We start from the raw sequence: 5,704 nt of genomic DNA, 5'->3' as shown, positions 1-5,704 counted from the left end.
AACCATGATAAACTCTAAAAGAGGATTCAATCTTATTAATTACCAAAACAAAAAAGTCAATAGCACTCCCCCGGCAAATATAAATTTCTTACTTATTCTATCCTTGAATTCTAACTAATTTTACTTTTCATTAAATTTTTTATTAGGTTATTGGCATTTATTTAGGTAGACAACAATTTTTTTTTTTTGGTCTTTGAATCTTTAAGTCTCTTAACACGAACACACGCGCTCATATATTTATGTACGTACATCTTTCTTTTATATAACAAAAAAAAAAAAAAAATAAATAAATAAAAAATTACTTTTTAAAAGGTTATCAATAAGTATAAAGCAAGAACAAGCATTTCGTACATTGTCGCTGAATTTCAACAGGAATTCATAATTTTTTTTTTTAAATAAACCAAAATTCTTCTTTTTGTTTCTTTCTCAGTTATTTGTCTATTTTAATATAGGTATACGTGCGATATATCGATAATTTGCTATCTCAACGTTCTGCTGTTTTTTAAACCCATCATAGGCGATGCGAAATGTTTGCAATCGAACACCACCTAGTGTATGTAACACTGTTAACCAAAATCACATGAAAACTTCCCATTTTTCTACAATAGTTAATTGGAAAAGCGAAATACAAATTTACGATTTTTTACCTATCAAAGTCATAAGGTAAGGCAGCCCATGCAGTTGGACAAAGGGATTAGCACAAAAATGTTACCATGAAATCATAGATCATTCAGGCAGAATATTTGCGAAAGGCCAAGCAATAGTTGAATCGACTTTTCAAAGTAGGCCGTTTTATGGCAAGAGGTGGAAAAAATGATCCGATCCGAACTACTTTCCCTATGTTAAATTTCATCGACATATTTTAACAAGTGACAGTTTTATATTCAGTTACGAACGAATCCTGTATACCCATCGCACTTATCATAAAAGGGATTAAGAAGCAAGTAAGAAAATAATACTCGATTGTGACTTGATCTGCTATACCCATCAACGTTATCCTAAGACAGACAAAAAAAGTGAAAAAATCAAATTTTTATGCTCTATAATATGAAGTGGGCGCGGCTGATTTTTTCTATTTGCAAAATAAAAGTGTCCTTTGTAAGTGATAAAAAATTGTTTTTTCCGTTCATTACTCATAAACTATAGCATATAAACGTACAAAAATTTGAATGCATATTGTATGGACGATGTTGTACAAAAATGAGGACGAGGCCTATCCAATGTTATAGTGCATTAAAGTTTAGTTTCCTTTCAATAACTTTATAAGGCGCATGAACAACCTTCCAAACCCCATGAAGTAAATAAATTCTTGACCAATTTCAAATTTGGAATGCATCTAAACATGTCCATCTGCATGTCTGCGCAACTGTATGGCATTTGTGGTTGACATTATCCCGTTGGAAAGACTAGAGATGTGGTCTACAAAATTTGCAAAAGAATTCGGAAGTGGCTTAAACTTTTCCAAGGACATGCCTGTGCGCCATGTGCGACAAACACTTTTATTTTCAAAATGGAAAAAATTATTATTACAGGGCATGAAAATGTGGTTCTTTTACTTATTTGCCTTTTTTAGGATAACGATGATATAGATACAAAGAACTCAATGCAAGCCGAATACAATGTCCTTACTTCTTACTATGTATATATATATATAACTACAATTCGTCAAGATTTGAGAAAAGTTTAGCAAGCTTGAATCAGAAATTTTTCAGAGAAGCTGCATAAGGCTTTGTGCTGTGCTTACAATAGACACAAGTAAGATTAAGTTCAAATTGATCAATTATCAAACAGAGCATCTTAAGAATTATTTACCAAACTCTAGCTCAAAACGCAGCTCAGTCTTAGTTGCCGTATTTGAGTCCCTTAATACGAGCATATATTTATAATTGTTTCCAATTGAATTTTACACCCATTCGCATGTTTTCGCATATTACGACATCATTAACAAAAAAAAAAATAAATTCATTTATGGCTAGACACTAGACGTGTCACTTGGACAAAAACGTTTATCGAATTGTTTGTTTCAAATGCTCGCTAATCAAACTTTAGCAAGCTTAACAAGTTTTAGTAATAAATAGAAGGAAAAAGATGGTACATTACTATTGGGGCGCACTACCTTGAACACAATAAAAAGTCAATTTTCGTTAGGTGAAGTCTTGTCAGCAGATGGATGAAATTCAGTCCTAAGCGAACTTTAGCGGATAAAAGACTTAAAGCAGAACGTACATGCTCAACTGCATTACGAGTTTGAAACTGGTCAAGTATTTATATACTTTATGGGGTTTTTGAACCTTGGCTCTGTGCATTTTGGAAAAGAAATGATATTATGATGACACTAGGCGTGGCCGAGTTTGTTCCATTTTTGTATAGGTACTATAGCAATGCTTATAGAATGCGAATTGAAGTTTTTTTATATTTGTCTGCTGCAGTTTGTGAGTAAGAGAACGAAAGAATGTGCTGCACTATAGGCATATCCTTCGAATGACTTCAATATCAATCTGCATGCAAGAACTTCCAATGTTTCTTGCCAATTTAATGCAGCTTACAAATGTTTGTACTTTGTGCAGTCACTGATCATTGCTCCTGGTTGTTGCAAACGTTTTGACAAAATGAATATATCCCTCGTCCGTCGATGATGGGTATAAAAATATAGTTGTCGATGCATGCCAAATTTCTCAAGTCATTAACAAACCGTTTATCGAGTTTAGAACATTTTTTTAACTATTACAGCTGCATTGTGAAAAGTTTCTAAGCGACTTTTTAACTTGATCGAAATATATAATATATATAGCAACTTTGCAGTTCTTTTCTCAATTCCTGGGACTGGGACAATAGCGGTGGTATAGACACCACCAATCGAATATGTTTAAGTTGTTGTTGCGAACGCTATCACAACATCACTGTTGTATCGTTGTAAAATATCTTTTAATGATCATGATTTTGTGTATATATCTAAAGATATAAATCAGATTTAGATTACGTAAGTTTAAGAAACTGAGCTACATTAAAAGTTGCTGTCCTGCTATTTATTCTCCAAGATTGGTATATCCCTTTAAGAGATCATTTAATAATATGATCTTGATATGATCTAAAGATATAAATCAAATATAGGATTTACATGACGTTGTCTATGATATGGATATAATCAATGTCAGTTTCCTGTTACTTACTCCGCATGTTACGAAAGAAATGAAATTCATTCCAAAGTTTTACTAACTACATCTGCCACCATATCGAACAAGGCTCTCAAAAAGAGAAGGAAAACAATATGGAAATTCTACTCATGTTAGGGGGGGACCTTTGGTACCTACTATCCCTCTCTCTCTAAATTCGCTTGTTTCAATAAGCCGACTGGGACGATTTTTAACTTGGTTTGGAATAGGGTTCGATCCCTTATTCGTATAATACGGTGACGGTCAGAAAGAAATGAGGAAAGAGCAAGAGATAGCGAAGCAGATGCAATCTAGTGGGTGCTTACTCAATCGGTAAAGTAAGTATTATGCTTTTGCCGCCTAAGCATACATTATAACTGCGACCAAAGTATAAAGTTTACCGCATCGAGATTTGAACCTGCAAACACAGACTTGATAGTCGATAGCGATTCGAAGCGAATGCCGAGAATGAGAAAATAAATCTTTAATTATCACATTGTTTGATGGCGATGGTGGACGTATCATAGCAACTGTGTGTGTAACGCACTTCCCTTTCGCATTTTTTTTTTTTTTTTTGCAAATAAATGAAAATAACTCATTCATTTAAAGTGTGATTAATTTTAACAGTGCGATGATTCATTCATTCATATTTTGAAGTTTCCATCTCAAATAAATAATTTGAGAATCATTATATTCTTCTTTTTTTTACACCTAGCGAGCTATATAGATAGCATTTTTAATTTTTATTTCTCCCTATTTATAGATTCGAAAAACTCTTTAATTTCTGCCGCCTGAAGTATTTCTAAAACCACTTTCCCACGTATGTCTATTATGAAAGCACACATGAAATCTACACATTGTTGAGTGTAACGTACGCATCTGCATAAATGTTTGAACAAAAACTTGATTCGGTCATATCGGTCTGTCATTACGGCCATCGTCTATTGCGGACGCTCGCAATTCGAAAGATTGATATTTTGTTTGATTGATATAATGTGATAACATAGGTCTCACCCAATCGCATATCTCCATTTACAAATAAGTTGTAGAACTTATTTTCAAGGACGACTATTTCAAAATATCTGTAACAATATTACAGATATCGAAGAACGGCCGCTTTTAAAACAATTTCAATCGTCCAAAAACTGGATTAGACCATGCCCGCGTATCAGTACATAATTCATTCACATATTGTCGAAGATCCAACGAAAAACTTACAGAACTCTTTTGAACGAACGATAATTTAAAAATATTTTTGACGATATTCCAGAAAGTTTAATACAAAAACAATTTTGGCGATCTAATACTACCCATATATATACTATATGCATAAATACTTGAAGTGAATAGACGGACTTAAGGCGAGTATAAGATTTCTATTTTCCTAAACCTTTTAATCTCTGGAGGTATGCCTCAAATGGCACGAATTTATTTTTAAACTCTAAACTCCGTAACGCTGCCGCCAAGTCGACGGATATGATCGCCATTAAAAAAAATATTTTGCAATTCTAATGAATATCCGAATTTCGATCCGACACGAATATAATTTTCTAATTTATTTATTTCGATTTAGAGGACACTATTTTTCCTTTCTTCGTCTTTTTACTTTTATTTTTTTTTTCTAATATTTCAAATCTGTCCACCAAATCTGTCTCTAGATGCGTATGTGGTCGCAAAAATTAAACGATATATTCAGTATTTTATTGAATTAAAAAAAAAAAAAAAAAAAAAAAAAAAAAAAAACCATTAATTAAACTCACCTTAGAGAACTATTTACAAAAAAAAGAAAAATAAAATAAAAGAAATTAACTTGATCAGAAAAAAAAAAAGATCACAAAATTAATCTCGACTACCGGAGCCGAATTAAAAAATAATATCTCTGCTTTTTAAAGTCGAAATATTTTTAAACTACAAATCACAAAATCAAAAAGAAATAGAACAATGTATCTATACTTCTTCTTCTTGTTTTTATTTTTTTATTTTTTTTTAAATAATATTTTATTTTAATTTTAATATGATTTATTTACACAAATTTTTGTATCTTTTTCTTCAAACATATGCTTAAAAATTTGACTGTTTGATAAAAGAGAAAGATTTCCTTCTGTTGAGTTTTATTTTATACACTTTTTCAATTTTTTTTTTTCTTTTTGGTTTTCCTTAAACACTGACGTTATTTCTGCTTATATATAGATATATATATATATATATAAAGCGCACTAGTCAAGATTGAGAACCGTTCACGAGTAACGTTGAAAATGAACTGAAAATGTAGGCTGAGTAGCTGGGTCTTTTTCTTAGCTCTCCACACAACTAAATTGAATGGATGATGATGATGACAGACACGATACAACCAATACTTATACGTATATAATGTATTTATAGTTGTAGTATTTTGAGAGATATATGTCTGTTTACATACATATACTTATTTATATTGTAAGTTTACATGATAGACGCACTTAGGCACACAAATTTACTTACATATATATATGTAATGTATTATTTATTCATTTATTTTTTATACATAGATAAATGTATATATGTATTTTTGT

At 31.5% G+C, this 5,704-nt stretch overlaps 1 protein-coding gene across 1 annotated transcript in view; it reads right to left on the bottom strand.

Annotated features, from left to right (window-relative positions):
- The window catches only part of LOC119632795 (sialin), a 33,666-nt gene extending 28,733 nt beyond the window's left edge, over positions 1-4,933 (bottom strand). The window contains exon 1 of the mRNA XM_038025902.1: positions 4,913-4,933. The gene's annotated coding sequence lies outside the window, so the exon portion shown is untranslated. The remainder of the gene's footprint in view (positions 1-4,912) is intronic.
- Between the last annotated feature and the right edge of the window lie 771 nt (positions 4,934-5,704).

This window comes from Glossina fuscipes, unplaced genomic scaffold (genome assembly GCF_014805625.2).
Source record: "Glossina fuscipes isolate IAEA_lab_2018 unplaced genomic scaffold, Yale_Gfus_2 2, whole genome shotgun sequence".
NCBI lineage: Eukaryota > Metazoa > Arthropoda > Insecta > Diptera > Glossinidae > Glossina > Glossina fuscipes.
Note: the sequence above shows the minus strand (reverse complement) of the source record. Positions and strands in the feature narration are given on the sequence as shown.